Source organism: Macrobrachium rosenbergii, chromosome 18 (assembly GCF_040412425.1).
Source record: "Macrobrachium rosenbergii isolate ZJJX-2024 chromosome 18, ASM4041242v1, whole genome shotgun sequence".
Lineage (NCBI taxonomy): Eukaryota > Metazoa > Arthropoda > Malacostraca > Decapoda > Palaemonidae > Macrobrachium > Macrobrachium rosenbergii.
The window spans coordinates 6,939,465-6,957,538 of NC_089758.1; the positions used below are offsets into that span (position 1 = coordinate 6,939,465).

The following is an 18,074-nucleotide window of genomic DNA, read 5'->3' on the forward strand; positions in this document are numbered from 1 at the left end:
AAATCCTGAAATATATTGCAACTCTGCACAAATTCACCTACAGGGTCACTGCACTTCGAAGCGAACCTTTGCATGCGTTGCAGCCGTATAATGCAACAAAAGAGAGAGAGAGAGAGAGAGAGAGAGAGAGAGAGAGAGAGAGAGAGAGAGAGAGAGAGAGAGAGAGAGAGAGAGAGAGAGAGGCATTCCTCATGATCACGAAAAATCGTTGTTTCTCGTCTCAATATAGCCGTGATATTAAACTTGATTTCCCCCGAGTTGCGAATTTTGTCCCACTCACATTTTCATTGCTTTTACACTTGTCTTTCCGCAGTTCTCGTTTTTATTTTTCGATCGCTTTTCATTATCGGTATTTGCTTCAATGACATATTTCATTACTCCTTCTATCTATGTATGAATGTATGTATGCACAATTATATTTATATATATACGCACACATATATATACATATATATATTTGTGTATATTTATATATATATATATATATATATATATATATATATATATATATAATATTTGTACATATATACATATATATATATATACACATATATCATATATATATCAATGTATATACATATATGTATATCATATACATTTAAATGCAGCATGTAAATATACATGTGTATATTTATCTATATAAAACTAAAAGCTACCCTGAGGTCAATACACGCTCACGTTCGTCACCTCTTGCACCGACACAAATTCTGAGAACGACATAGATCGTAAAGAGAATGATCTCGCGCGCAAGAAATAAGTACGAAATTGGTCCACGAATTTACTGGAGCAGCGTCTGGCGAATGAAAGTAGCTGATCTAATCTTATTTGGATGAAGCTATAAAATAAAACAGGCAATCGATTATCGAGGTAAATGGACTGGGCGTGAAATCCGAAAGAGAAAAATTAAGTTTTGAAAGAAAAAACGACTCGAGAATTAGTGAAAAAAGGGTATTTTAACTTTCCTACGAAAGTTTGTTTTTCTCAATAAGTTGGCGCTAATAGGGAAAGTTTGAGTCCACTTGTATTTCAGAGCGTTTTATTGCTTTATTTTGTTGTGAGAAAATTTAGATTTTATTTCAAGTCGCTTTTCCAGACTTCCATTAGCGCTGAAGATTTTTTCGGATGACAAAACGGAAAACACATATTTTGCGCTGGATTTTAATCTTTTTTCTTTTTGACTATTATTAACTTCTTATTCTTTCCTACCAGTTTGTTTCGGAAATTTTCCGGACACAGTGAAAGTTGAAATGCATGAGTGGAATGTTTTTAGATCTGGAATCATTCAGCAACTTTTTTAAAAGAAGTCATATATTCGTTAGCGTTGCCCAGTTCACATAGACCTGCTAAGTATCTCAGTTCCGGAATTAAGTTAAGGACACAATAAAGTTCGTAGTTGGCAGTCTTTGGGGAGGTTGGAGAATGGCCGCAACTACAAAGATCTGACTACTTTCGGTGGAATGAGTCAGCAATTGCACATACTGCAAGTTCCTGACGTAAGTGTTTTCGAAAATGTAAAATACGTACCACAAAAGGCCTTGCATATACTTACAACTTTCTTTTTTGAAGGGTAGAAATATATATATATATATATATATATATATATATATATATATATATATATATATATATATATATATATATGTATATATGTATATATGGCAACTGTCATACTGACACATATCAACTAATACACATACAAGACCACATACTTAACCAAAGCTGTTTGATGCCAGTCTATGGTATTAAATAAATAAATTTTTTGTTGCAATGATTTCAATAAACAACCAACGATAACTAATTTAAGCTTCGAAGTAGTAAACATGAAAGAAGACAGAAAATGCCAAATGAAGCTCTAAATGATGGACTTAGCTATAAACATTCATCACATAAAGCATTTGTACACTTCATTTTCTCACGATCCAGGGTCTTAAAGGACGCGAGACCTAATCTTTACAAATAATTCTAAAACAAAGAGGATCTTCCCACGAGCTTCTACATCGATCGACTAAATCCTTCAGTGAAGAATGATTATTCAGCTCTGAAATTCCCTTTGTCACTTTCCCCTAATCCTTTTATTGTTCGGTGCTCAAGCATTCCCCCCCCTCTCTCTCTCTCTCTCTCTCTCTCTGTGCTGTATTTTGGCACATCTTAAGTCTCTACTCCTCTCTTTATTTCTTCAAACTGCTTTCCAAAATTTTACTGTTTTTTCTCTCACCGCTGGATCTTCAAGTCTTAAATTGTCCTGTCTGTCTGTCTGTCTGTCTGTCTGTCTGTCTGTCTGTCTGTCTGTCTGTCTGTCTGTCTGTCTGTCTGTCTGTCTGTCTGTCTGTCTGTCTGTCTGTCTGTCAAGGATGAAACGGGAAACGGTGAATAGCCACTTAAACTGCTACGAAGGAACAGGCATTTTAATGCATTTTTCATAAGCAAAGGAATTCCTGATGGAGTAAAAATGGCCCTTTATAAGAGGAGAATGGGCAATGAAGAACCGCCAATTTACTCTTGCATTATATATTTACACACACACACACACACATACATACATATATACATATATATATATATATATATATATATATATATATATATATATATATATATATATATATATAAAGATAAAGATAAAATACACGAAGGAAAGGGAAACACTGGAGCGCTGCGAGGCCTTTCGACTGTCTGTCGTCCTTTGAGTCTGCTAAGTACAGGACGACAGACAGTCGAAAGGCCTCGCAGCACTCCAGTGTTTCCCTCTCCTTCATGGATTTTATCTTTATTTGTAAATTCATCACGTTCCATATTTTCGTGATTCAGTTTATATATATATATATATATATATATATATATATATATATATATATATATATATATATATACATATATATATATATATATACATATATATATATACATATATTATAAGAATATAGAATTTAGGCCAAAGTCCCAGCGCTGGGACCAATGAGGTCATTCGGCGATGAAAGAGCGATTGACAACAAGAAGATCTGAAAGGTGTAACAGGAGGAAAACCTCGCATTTGCACTATAAAACAATTGTTAGGAGGGTGGAAAGTCAGATGGAAAAGAGAATAAGAACGGAGGTATAGTAAAAGGAACGAAGGAGGTTGAAGCTAGGGGCCGAAGGGACGCTGCATGAAACCTTAAGTAATGCCTACAGTGCACCACGTAAGATGCACTGACGGCACTACCTCCCTATGGGATACTTTTGTATAAGAAAAAATCCACTTAAAAGAATGAACTGAACTAATTACGGATGGACGTAATTCGCCTAACACATACACACACACACACACACACACACACATATATATATATATATATATATATATATATATATATATATATATATATATATATATATATATATATATATATATATATGAGAGAGAGAGAGAGAGAGAGAGAGAGAGAGAGAGAGAGAGAGAGAGAGAGAGAGAGAGAGAGAGGTTTAAAAGGAATAGTTCTTAGACCATGCAAGATTATGGGTAGGGGGAACAGAAAGCAGGAGGAACGTTCCAAATCTTCTCCATCAGAAAAGGGAAGCAAGAGCCACTGAAAAGTGAAACCCAGGAAATGTGAACTGTAATTATTTCATGGCAGAGAATAACCGTCCACTTAGTTTAATAAAAGTGCTGTTTTGTTTTAAATGACTCGGGGGAGGCAAAATTGCAAAGTTGAAATAGCAGCCGTAATGGAGGTAAATTCTTGGGGAAACTTCTCTCTCACAGGCAAGCGAAATAATACAGCCGCACCAGTAAAATGTAACGGTGTGAGATCCAAGTAGCAAAGAGAGAGAGAGAGAGAGAGAGAGAGAGAGAGAGAGAGAGAGAGAGAGAGAGAGAGAGAGAGATCAACTGAATGAAGATACCCATTAAGAATACGAACATGACGATCACAGTCTTTCTATGAAATCTTCCTCAACAACATTTCTCCAGCGAAAGAATACGAACGTGGTGGTTATGTCACCGGCGGGGAGAGAGAGAGAGAGAGAGAGAGAGAGAGTTGGGGGCGGGGGTTTTCCTTACACAGCCCGACCCAGATAATAAAAATGATCATAAAAAAGGCGGCGGGTGATCGGAGGGGCGAACATGAAGGCCGTCGCCGAAGCGGGGAATAAAACCGAGACGGCAGCGGTAAGCGTCCGCAAAATTTCTACGACGCAAACAAATATGACTATAATCAACGTTAAACAGATACGGGGCCAATATTGACACACCAGTAAGGAAGAAGATGGGACGGGTGGGTAACCAAGCCGAATGCGGGGGAAATGTAGCATTTCATGTAAATACCATAAACATGAAACAAGACCCCTTCACTTCATCTGTACACTCCTTATTCTATAATTAAATTTATTACACCTGATCTTTTCAAACCATGCAACGACCTTATTCAAGTTGAGATATTAACAGAATTTATATAAACTCTTACCCTCATAATCAACTGCAGGGTTATCATTTTGATGAATACAAATCTGGTAGGCGTGCAAAGAACGCATGCTTCGGCCAGTGATCCGTACCCGAATTCGATCGTGCTCAACGTCTAACAACCTCCTGCCACCCCCACCCCACCGGTCCATAACCACAAGCCTCTAAAAATCTGATGTCAATTCATTAATAACTTTTGGAGTTCCTGTTTGCACATGCAGACAGGCACACGCATACATGGTTAACTTTTGGAGTGACTGTTTGCACATGCAGACAGGCACACGCATAAATGGTTAACTTTTGGAGTTAATGTTTGCACAGACAGACAGACAGACAGACACGCGCATACGTGGTAAGAAACAGAGGAGTCATAAATGTCAGAAATTAAATCTCTTCTACTTTGGAAGTCCCTCAACATAATTCAAACTTTCACTGCAGGGAATAACTGCTCCTTAAAATCACATTATTAAAGTTTTTATTGAGGGTCTTTACGGCATCATAACCGAGACATTCGTCCCTCGATCCTTTCGGAAATTCCCCGATAAAATGGAAGTGCCAAGAATTTTACCACGTTTTTAATTTAACAGACGAAGTTACTTCGCATCTTTCTTTCTTCCCTTACCTTAACTTATACTTCTCGCGCGTAACGTTTTCCGAAATGCTCTGTGTGACTGTGGGATAACTCTGTTTCTGTCTTTCTCTCTATACAAAAGGATATTTACCGAAATAATTTTGTAGAATGGCCCACACCCCGTCCCTCTCCTTGTCCTTAACTGTATCTGAGAAAGATGCCTCCAGAGAAGACATTGCTGGACCCAACGATCCTTGAAACAAGCATGACTTAAGAGGTCATTCCTTTATCCCAAGTTTCTTGGGAAAAATCCAGCGAAGAAGAGCAGGAAATTGTATGAGATACCATACTCGTTGTCCTTAACAGATCCCATTATTAACCCTCTCGCCATCTTGGATTTTTTATACTCTGGAATACTAAAAGCGTCACAGTGCCAGTTTTAAAACGGGAAGTATAAAGGCTTAAGTCCGTCATGATTTTGCGCTCAAGATCTCCTTAGGGCTTCAAAAGCACTGAATTACGCCGAAGCTCAATTCTGGGTTGCTCAAGTTCACGAAATGCAAATCTGAAACATTATCATCACGGCATTCAGGAGCAAGCGCCTTGCTGCGGCATCACAAGAGCGCGTATTCTCTATCTTCTACCGTCTGGAGTAATAGAAATAACTGCAACCAATATTTTTATGATTACCTATTAATCATAACACTGATGGTATTTCCAATTTAATCGGGAATATAAAGCAAACTCCGGAATCTCCCAGTGTCAGAACCTCAGATGCTCCAATTAGGACGACGAAAAAAATGAAAAAGTCCGACAAAAGCGCCGAGAGATTTGATTGGTGATTAAACAAAAGACTCGGCTTCCCCTTCCCACCTCATTCCTTCCAACACCCGACACACCCCCACCCCCTCGAAAGAGAAAGAATGAAAAAAGTTCCTTTCACGAGTAGTTCAGTCCAAGTCATCGTTCTGATTATGACGTCAGGGAATGAAATCTTAACGTGTTCTAAAACAAAACATGCGAATATGATTGCTCTCATTCGCATAATTATTTCTGCCAAAGTTTGAAAATATAAAAATATATGTGTGGTTTCACAATCGACAAATTACGAGACAAAAAGCACATTAGACAGACGACAATAGCGTGTGTGTGTGTGTGTGTGTGTGTGTGTGTGTGTGTGTGTGTGTGTGTGTGTGTGTGTGTGTGTGAGAGAGAGAGAGAGAGAGAGAGAGAGAGAGAGAGAGAGAGAGAGAGAGAGAGAGAATTCAGACATACTGTAAGTGTATATAAAACTTCGTAGTACAAATGAAAATGCAAAACCTTGTGTGTGTGTGTGTGTGTGTGTGTGAGAGAGAGAGAGAGAACCTAGGAGGGGGAAGGATTTTATCTTTGTATGGGGAAGGATTCTATCATGGTATGTAGACACCTGATACGCCTACGCCACATGAAACGGAACAGCTAAGATAATGAGCGGATTGTGTTAACTTACCCTTTGGCCTTTTTCAAACGAAGAGAAAAACTATTTGAAAGATCGCACCACCATTGGCACGGAATCAGGAATCACACCCACCTTACTTGAAAACAAATGACCCAAAGAATAGAAAAGGGAAAGAAGGAAAATTATGAAAGCCTTACCGTCGTTGTCGTCTTCTGAGAGAGAGAGAGAGAGAGAGAGAGAGAGAGAGAGAGAGAGAGAGAGAGAGAGAGATTAATGCACACTGTGTACGAACAAAATAGACGAGAAACAGTTTTAAGCGATTTTAATTCACGCCGGAATAAAAATGCCACACCTGAGACGAAAATTTTAGACTAAAGTCGGATTCGTGAGTAACGATCACTCACGAAAGGTTCATTAATAACGGAGTATTATGGAAGAAGGAATCAGGCCTATACTGGAACCATTAATTTAATGCACGTTGAAATTCCATCACCTAAATTCGTGTAATTCCCTTTAAACGGATATTAATAGCCTGTTTCTTGTCTTCTGTGTATGTAGTCGTTAAGTATATGAATACACATACAACTAATTCCTTCGAGTGCTTTCACAACGTGTGCAAAAACACGCGCATATATATATATATATATATATATATATATATATATATATATATATATATATATATATATATATATATATATATATATATATATATATATATATATATATATATTACTAAAAGGACCTCATTCAAACTGGATGGTATCTAATGGAGTATTTATTCAGAAAAAGTTACAAGCTTTCTTGGACAAACAGTCCACATTATCAAGTACATTAGATACCATCCAGTTTGAATGAGGTCCTTTTAGTAATTCTACTAATGCACAGAACAACTGTGTATGTGATAAAGTGAATATATGTACATGTATATGTGCACTAATAGTATGTACATTTATACGCACATACAGTTTCTGTAGGAACACAAATGTTAACATATATTTCGATAAAAATGAATAAATAAAACAAGAGGAAATACAGCCATCAGTCACGAAACGATCAGACGTGAAATCATTCTTTTCTGGCTTGATGAAAACCGGAAGTTAAGGAGAAGCTACTGTAACTGACGTCCCTTGGCCTTAACTTGTACTGTTTGTTGATGTAGTGATTATCTTTATCGATCGAGTAATTTTCGTCACTTCTCTTTCTTCGGCACCGTTTTTCTTTTTATAAGGGTTTGGGATTCTAGTAAGGGGAAGATTGTTTTAAGCAGAGTTTGTCCTACGTAATTGCGCGCAGAGTAATCAAGAGCGGAAGGAGGCTGTTACGTTCCTGAATATTGCTTTATAAATGAGAGTCGGTTCCGCCCCTCCCCACCTGTAAAATAAGCGCCGTAATTGTTCAGAAATTACAGCTGCCATATGCTGTTCACCGAGCTACTCCTTGCATGTGCGATTCTTCATGGGGTGTGGTTTACTATACATGAAAAGGCAGCCTCTGTGGAAAAGAACGCCACAACTTTATTCTCTAATGGTTTCCGTTCTTACCATATGGGTATATAGCGAATTTGTTAAAAGGTTAGGTATAAACAGTCGCAAAGCTTAAATCTTTCTACCTTACATTATTATCTGTCCACAGTTAGTGCGAAAAAGCACACAGGAAAAAGTACATACACGTGCGCGCGCAAATAAATATACCCACACATTATAATATAATATAATATATATATATATATATATATATATATATATATATATATATATATATATATATATATATATATATATATACATATACATATACCACACATTATATATATATATATATATGTATGTGTACAAATATATTATATATGTGAATATACAATATACAGTATATACATATACATATTTATAATACTGCATATATACATACATACATATACATATATATATATATATATATATATATATATATATATATATATATATATATATATATATATATATATATATATATACATATATATATATATATATATATATATATATATATATATATATATATATATATATATATATATATATTCAGCATCACAGTGTTTTCTCTAACATACGGTAGCTGCAGAGAAACAAAAGGCAATGGCCACTGCCACATTCATGCTAACTGCTGAATCATGGACGAACCCTGGCAGAAAGTTACTCGACACAAGCCGCTTCATACACCTACATGCAGGGCTCATCAGGAGCAAACCGAACCCCACATTGTGCCATTACCTCCCTTTTGCACACGCTCGTGCTTCCTGGACACAAAGGCCATTCCTTTCCACCTCTTCAGCGTCTTCTATCTATCTTTCACCCTCACTAACGGTTTTAATACTTCACTACTATTTCTTATACTTCCAATCCTTCTTATCGCATTTACATTTAACGGTCGCAGTTCAGTCCAATAAAATGATTGGCCTAACACTTCCTTCATATCATAAATTCTCACCTTAGCTTACTTCCCGAGTTTTCGTGCACATCCTGCCCCCTACTTTCTTTCACTTATTCTGCACTTCACCCCTCCTCTCCTCCCACGATCATCCGAAACATCTGCTATAGAACTTATTTGGATCTAATGATTCTACTCTTTTAACAGCCACATTAATGCTAATTACTCTGCCATCTTGTTTTTCATTTATTCCCATAACCACTCTTCTTGTTTACATTTACTCAACTTTTTCCTCACTGTCGCCTCTGTCATTTTCCTCACTATCTCCGATCATCTACAAACAGCACTTTTTTCACGCTCCATTCACGACCAATTTTCTTATCCTAGAACTTGGTACCTACGTCTGATGTCCAGTAGAGTTCTTGTATCGCCCCATACATACAAACCTTAACCAGCCATGGTGATAGAACACCCGCTTATCTCGGACCCACTTGCACACCACATCAGTCACTCTCCTATCTGTGTACAGTATTCTACACATGCTTTGCTTCTGTCGCAAAACCTTTTAACTGCTCTCTGCTTATTTCAATACATACGTTCTCAGCATCCATGACATTGCATTATTCTATTGTAAGCTTATTCTAGGTATATCATGCCACAAACACCGGTACGTTTTTTTCCTCTTCGTACTTTCAAAATTTCTTACATACCTATTTCATGACAAACACTTCACCCATACAACTTCCCTGTCAAAACCTTCCCTGGTATACTAAGTTAAGTATACCTTAGTTTAACCAGACCACTGAGCTGATTGACAGCTCTCCTAGGGCTGGCTCGAAGGATTAGATTTATTTTACTTGGCTAAGAACCAACTGGTTACCTAGCAACGGGACCTACAGCTTATTGTGGAATCCGAACCACATTATAACGAGAAATGAATTTCTATCATCAGAAATAAATTCCTCTAATTCTTCATTGGCCGGTCGGAGAATCGAACGCGGGACCAGCAGAGTGCTAGCTGAGAACGATAACCATCCGTCCAATGAGGAACTCCCTGGTATACTAAGCAGAGTTGTCTTTAACCTTCTCCCAATCTCATCCATCACTTATAACCTAACGCCAAGGGACAATTACTCCTCACACTTATTCTTCTGGAACCTTTCTCGCATCCATATATACTTTACATATCATCACCAGTCGATCACGAATACCCCCAGCACCACAATGCAGCTTCTCACTTGTAATCCCATAAACTTCTGGATGGGCAGACGGATGGGTGGTTGAGTGTGTGAAATCTGAGAACATAGTCCAAGCACTGGGACCATTCATCAATCTCGTATTTATCTTCCTTACATCATGTGCAGTCATTTTCGCAAACCCTCTAAAGCTTACGCTAACTCCTTCCGCCCCTGAGTCATTCAGTTGTGCCTCTTTTTTTTCCTCCTCATTCGACAATCTTCTAAACACCGAACCCATCAGCCCAGAGCAACACTCGCAAAAGCATCATTTACTATTTGCATAGTCTCTTCCGAAATCCATTTGCTTATTAACCTTTCTCTCTGCATGTACCGTACTTCGCATCAGAACTTCTCCCTAATACTCTCGCTGATATTCGCCCCTCTATTGTACTCACTTGCCTTCTATCTCTCTCTCACTTTCTTCTTGGCTGCCCTATCCATCCTCCAGTTTACCTGTGCATAATCTCCTCCCCTGGCATGCAATTACACCTTGAATAATCTCTCCTTTTTCCTTCATTTACCCTTCATTTCCTCATCCCACCGCTAACTGTTTTACCTCCCTCCACTTCCTCCGACCATCCTGTACCACCAAATTCTCTCTGTTTGCTCTATGACCCCATTCTCAAACTTTACATGCTACTATACTTCTTCCACCGCAGTGCCTAGAGCCCTAACCCACTTCCATTTTTTCCTTATGTGCTCTTCTCAATTCCTTCTCATCAAACTCGCTTGAGTAATATTTAGTCAATTTTTACCCTTTTCTGTGACTGACAGCTATATTTTAGCTTTTGCTAAACAATGATCAGATAAAATTACAGCCCCTCCTATTTTCACCATTACATCCAAAAGACTTGCTTTTCAGTCTAACATAACAACCATTTCTCCCCATGTATACCTGTAAGTATTCTTCTTTGAAACCCGTGCATCTCCAATTCCCTTCCAAAGACCTCTCCACGAGACACTCTTCGTTCACATTTAATCCACGAAATCCATACCATTTTCTGTCGACTAATTTTGATACTTAAATCACCTGCCACAACCACCTTTCTTATTCTGTAGACCTAAACAAGTACAAATTCAAATGCCCAAACTCAATATCTTTCGCCCTTGCCTTCCTTCTCTTTCTCTCTCTCTCTCTCTCAACACACACAGATATACATAAACACATTCACGTACACACACATATATATGTGTGTGTATTAAGCCTCTGTATTAACAGGGAGTGACTCCCTGTTAATGAAGAGGCTTAATACACACACACACATATATATGTGTGTGCGTGAATGTTTATTTATGTATATCTGTGTGTGTGTGTGTGTGTGTGTGTGTGTGTGAGAGAGAGAGAGAGAGAGAGAGAGAGAGAGAGAGAGAGAGAGAGAGAGAGAGAGAGAGAAGGAAGGCAAGGGCGAAAGATATTGAGTTTGTGCATTTGAATTTGTACTTGTTTGGGTCTACAGAATAAGAAAGGGTGGTTGTGGCAAGTGATTTAGGCGCCAAAATTAGCAGCGCAAGTTATATCTATTTCCAAACACCTATTTAGAATCAACTGCTTTCATTCCTCTACCATCCATATCAGCTTCCTTGTTCCACCCTCCTTGTTTCCGGGTGCTCCATAACCTTTCTCCTGCTCATTTCCTCTGGTGAATACTTTCAAACTCTTTCACTAGTGTTTGCAGAATTTCTTCACTATTTTTAATAAGTGCACGTACAAGAAAAAAAAAAAGGCAACGTCCACAAGTATATACTTACATTTGTAAAGGCGTATAACCATCTACATCTAAATGTAAGTTACAAACATGGATATGGGTTTTTATTCATAAAATTTGAATTTAAAACATACATAAATACTGTTCGTGCATTTCTCATTTTTTGGCTACTAGCTGCTTCTCATAAAAGGACGTACTTTTAGAGGAAAACCAGACAGTACTCACTACTAACTTCAAACCATCTGCACTTTTCAGTGGTCAATTTCCATGATTTTTTTTTCTTTTGCTCTCAGGGGGGTCACAACATACACCACTTTTACTCTACCCAAATGTGAGCTCTTTGACACACCCACTCATTCAATTAATTAAATATTCTAATCCATGTAACTCTTCTCTGTTTCTAACACAGACTGACAGACAGATAGAGACACACACACACAATATACATACATACATACATACATACATATATATATATATATATATATATATATATATATATATATATATGCACATATATATATATATAGGGAATATGAATTAATAGGTGAAACACTGGGTGTAAATTCCTGGAAGGTGTATCATTTTCCCTATGGTACACATACACTACACACACACACACACCACACACACACACACACATATATATATATATATATATATATATATATATATATATATATATATATATATATATATATATATATATATATATATATATATATATATGTATATACACATATATATATATATATATATATATATATATATATATATATATATATATATATATAACCATGTTTATATAAATGTGTGCACCACAGGAAAATAATACACCTTTCAGGAATTTACACCCAGTGTTTCACTCATTAATTCATATTCCCTGTGCATATATATATATATATACATATATATGAGTCGTTTCCATTAGAGATTTGGCTTTAAAGAACTAGAGTCTAGCCAATGCAACATTTACATTTCTTTATAACTGCAAGAAATTTCCACAGTCATGCAGCTTCTTCGCGTACCCATATTGAAACTTCAATATGTCACCATCTTCAGTACATATTGTTCCATCCACTTCCGACTTGCATGTTCGCACACATTTTATCGTTACCTAAATCCTTATAACTCATTTACCCTAACGTAAACTCACCAAATTTCTAAGTTTCCCCCCACATCCCAGCCAGGACTCTGACTATACCTCGGACCACCCTATCCTCATTCCTTGCCACATGATCAAATCAACCCCGACTTTCCACATCATCTTCATATTGTCTATGTTCGCACCCTTTCGCTCAGGCTGTCCCTCATTTATTGTGTTGTCAAGTTTAACAGATTCCAAATTCCAATTCTTCTGTTCACTAATTAAGAAAGCTCAAATCATATGCCTAAACAATTCCATATCACACACACGATATATATATATATATATATATATATATATATATATATATATATATATATATATATATATATATAGTGTGTGTGTGTGTGTGTGTGTGTGTGTGTGTGTGTGTGTGTGTGTGTGTGTGTGTGTGATGTACAACCTATGTATATACGGTATGTACGTGCACACATGCATACGCATAAAAGTATGATTCTTAATAATTCAATGTCTCAAAATACCGATGTTCAATGTTTAGTTTTATGTCCTTGAAACGCTACCGAGCGATTTACTTTTTAATTTGCAATTACTAGACACCCATCTTAATGGTTATTCATATTTTTTACTGAAATATTAGGGCTTAAGCGTGTAATCTACTATTAGAACGCTTTCAAAATTGCATAAACAAAGGCATTGCACCAACCACCAAGCCGCGGTAAAGAAATGAACCCCATTCCTCCCTTCCTCCATAAGCATTTGTAAGGCTTAATAACATTAAGAGAGTAAATCTGGATACCACTTGTAATCCCTCCTACTATGGTAAGCGGACATCAATCCCTATTACCAAGTTGCATCACAGATCCGGGCATCGTTCTATAAATGTACCGCCGACTAATAAGATCCCATCACCTGATTTCCACGTGTTACCACGCATTCGAGAGAGAATAACGTTGCTGTGTAACGGGATAAAATGGCCTGGATATTGTATGTTGAAAACTCTTCTTTTTCTTCTCACAAATTCGTCCCCAACGAAAACGTGTCACATTCCAGCATGGTGATAACGTTAAAAGCTACATGCCAAGTCGTGCACGAGGTTCATGGCAGTCTTCCATTGATTAATCAGATTGTACGTACAGAAGCCATGCCTATTCCATACTGTACACTTCTTACAGTACATCATTTTACAAAACTGAACTAACCGGTGACAATACCAGATAAAGCCTAATGTTCGGTGTAACATTCACCACTAAAAACAAAGGATAACTCGCCAAGTCGAATAATCTTTTGAAATTTTCAATTATCGTCTTCTCTGCTATGTCACTTCTAGATGCCATCACTTATACGATAAACGTCAGTTTCAGATCAAGACAGCGGCTTTCAAAGTCCTATGGATGCAATATGCTTAATTGCTTCCGCGTACAATGCTTGTAGCACACATGCTTTCAAAAACAAAGGTATTATACACAGGATTGAAGATAATGCTAATGTAACTCATCAGAAACTCAACATACCTTGCTTCTCTAACTACCAACGGGCTAATTCGCATGGAGTTTATCCTCTGAGCCATCAAATGAGTGGTCCTAGTCTGTCTCCCGTCATGCAGAACGGAGGAAAGGCATGATGTCCAGTTATACTGACAGTTGGTCAGGCACTGAAACAGACTTTGCATGTTGACTACACGACCAATCAATAGGGGAGGGACCGGGAGGATCAGGTGTTTATAGAAAATGGTTATACGACAGATTCTGAAACGAAAGAAAACGGAAATTTTACTCTTTTGTGGATAACTTTCCTATTACTGTTTTGGTTGTGTGAATATCCCACTTTCTTATAAAACAAAATACAAGTCTTAAAAGGAAAAACTAAATCTTGCTTTCTAAATATATTCCTCTCAATAAAGACAAAAATTGTGAGCAAATATTATTCATTTTATAACAAAAATGCTACAATAACTGGTAACTGATAAAATTTTCTCTCTCATTGACAATTAAACGTTTGGAAGATATGTACAGTATATTTGAGCCAACCAAATCTCTCTCATTTCCCATATCAAAAAAGTATTAACAAAACACAGTTCGTTGAATTTGAAAAAAAAAAAAAAAAAACTATCTTCAAATGGTTATTTTGATTTTGAGGTTCTTTTTGGTACAAGAATTGCTGCTGCAGAGTTTCAGCAATGATCCATAAAAATTCAAAGTTCCTTTGGATAACTATATTTGTCATAGACAAAGGCAAATTCAAATCAATACACGATATGGTAAAATAAAACATCTTTTGACAGTTTCTTAATATCCATGTGATATAAATAAAAGTAACGAATTTTTTTCCTCTTATAAGTAATTTATGCTTATACGAAATGGCCTAGAAAACAGGGACAGAGTGGGCATATAGCTATAGCCGATTTATTTATTCACTGAGCTGACGGTAAATCCACAACCGAGACAAATGAAGCTAATGGCAACTGGCGGAAGCTTATGTTGCTCACACTCCAGCAGAGGTTACTATTCAATAGCATTACCAGTCGAGCTGAAACTTCAGTGTTAAACTCTTTACTCTTTTACGCCAACCCTGCATTTTACTCCTCCTTTACTCCACTCTCAGTGAGCATCTCTTGTTCTGATTCGCTAATCAACACACACGGATAAGTATGTATTTGCAATAGCAACAATGACCTTGTAACTTTTCGACTTCACTTTCCGGGTGTTTGTCAGTATAAGACCAAATGAGGAAATTCTTATGCCCTTGGCAAAATTGGACCATTCACACGATGTGTCAGAATGAGGTTAATGTTAACCACAAGTTGGGTCTTTGGCTTTGTGAGGATAAACATATCCAAAGCGTTAAGAAATCGAACTAAAGACGCCATCACGGCTATTATGAATACATATACATTTGGTAAAAGGTGACTAGTAGTTTCTCTTATATATATATATATATATATATATATATATATATATATATATATATATATATATATATATATATATATATATATATATATATATATATATATATATATATATATATATATATATATATATATATATATATATATATATATATATATATATATATATATGTGTGTGTGTGTGTGTGTGTGTGTTATATATATATATATATATATATATATATATATATATATATATATATATATATATATATATATATATATATATATATATATATATATATATATATATATATATATATATATATATATATATATATATATATATATATATATATATATATATATATATATATATATATATATATATATATATATATAATATATATATATATATATATATGTGTGTAATATATATATATATATATATATATATATATATATATATATATATATATATATATATATAGATGTTGTGGTGTAGAATAGATAGGAAATTAAATAGAAAAGAGAGAGAGAGAGAGAGAGAGAGATAGAAAGAGAAAAAGATAGAAAGAGAGAAGGAGAGAGAAATAAGAGTAAAGAGAGAGGCAAAGAACACAGTGATAACGGCCAAATGCTGTTGTGTCGTGTTATCAATACGCGAGATGTTTACATTGCAGTATATCGTGTTTAAGCCATAAAAACAGTCGTAAAAATTGGAAATAATGGCCTCATGATTGAAGCCAAGCAAAACATGAGTCAGCACAGTCTAAATGCTTACAACAGCTGATTCTATAGCCCCGCCTTCTCCGGAAGGTGTTTTCGTGGAAGTTCCAGGAATTTGGGGTTGACCCAAGTGATATACTTCTTCAACCTCCAATCAATTATGTGTGGGAGGGTCTTTCCCACACCCTCCTAAGATCACCTCCTATCAAGTCCTCTAAGGAGAGATTTGAATCACACCCACTACAGTCCTTCCAATCAGCTACTTGAAGGGGAGGCCTTGCTGATTAATCCTTCCAATAAGGCTAGAAGGAGGTGGAGATTTACAGATAGCAAGTTTCCTGAGGGTTCAACGAGTGAGAGACCGACGAGGAGACCAGAGTCAGAACTGTGTCCTTCAAGGGAGAGTACTTCTCCCAATCGCTTCCGTGTTCCCCATATAGACTGATTCAAGAGTGATTCGTTTCTATCATTGTAACTTGTTAAATTTGTACTGATCTTTATAATATTAAGTACTAATTAAAGTGAAGAAATTACCGATCTCGTCTCTATACGCCTTTCTGAGAGATATCAATATTTAAAAGGAATAAATATACAAAGATAGCACATCATCCGCGAAGCGATCTGAAGGACACCTCGAAAGAAACCAAGGTAAGAAGAGAAAGACTAAAATCTATGCAAACATAAAACAGAAGAACGTAAAAGAGAAATAATAAAAAAACATTACAATTGGTGGCAGCTAAAGTGGATCCAGAAGGCGAGACGAAACAAACGAACATTAATGAAATTATCAGTGCAATTATTTAAGTTACAGTGAAACGAAATTCTACAAAACGAACTTAGATTTTTTACGACGACGAACAAAATATATCAGAAGAAATAAAAATACTCCAGCGAATAGCAGCTTACAACAAGAACGTCGAGTGTGAATAAAACAGTTTAGTGCGTCCCGAAGCCAAAAACATTTTGAACTGTTACCGTCAACAAATTGAGCAAGACGCCGACAGCGATAATAAGCCCAGTGTTAGCGACATTGCATCGAGTGATTGAAGAAAAACAACGTACAAACTTTCAACAAAATTCCGAAAGCGGAAAACCACAGCGGAAAAACAACGCAGACGTAGTGATCCGACAGCGAAACATTCACCGCCGAATGAACAACATTTAGCGATATCACGATATCAACAACACAACACAGTAAGGAATTTACTGTCCACTCTCTCTTAATAAATAAGTGAAGATATATTTTTTTTTTGCATCTTGCTATAAGATTGAAAAAAAATTAAGAAAACTCTCTCTAGTGAATAAAATTCTTTTTGCATAAATACCAGCATTACTCTCTCTGTGATAAATTAATTATTTAGTAAATAATTTAGATAGGGAATTAGCTATTTTTACTCGGTTGGTGATGATTATTTGAGAAGTTATATATGTAATTTTGTGTACTTATTATAATGAATTTTAATGATATGATGCCCAATTTCATATAAAATTTATTTTGAGTATTGAAAAAGGTTTTAATTGTGCACTTGAACTCAATAGAGAATTTAATT

At 36.1% G+C, this 18,074-nt stretch overlaps 1 protein-coding gene across 3 annotated transcripts in view; it reads right to left on the reverse strand.

Annotated features, from left to right (window-relative positions):
• Nucleotides 1-18,074, reverse strand: part of LOC136848069 (cytosolic carboxypeptidase 2-like) — a 142,515-nt gene that overhangs the window by 113,510 nt on the left and 10,931 nt on the right. The window contains exon 3 of one of the 3 annotated variants that reach the window (XM_067120236.1): nt 14,420-14,653. The exons of 1 other annotated variant lie outside the window; for it this stretch is intronic. The gene's annotated coding sequence lies outside the window, so the exon portion shown is untranslated. Of the gene's footprint in view, nt 1-14,419; nt 14,654-18,074 lie in introns of those variants that run through there. One more of the 3 variants, XM_067120238.1, reaches the window with a different exon arrangement.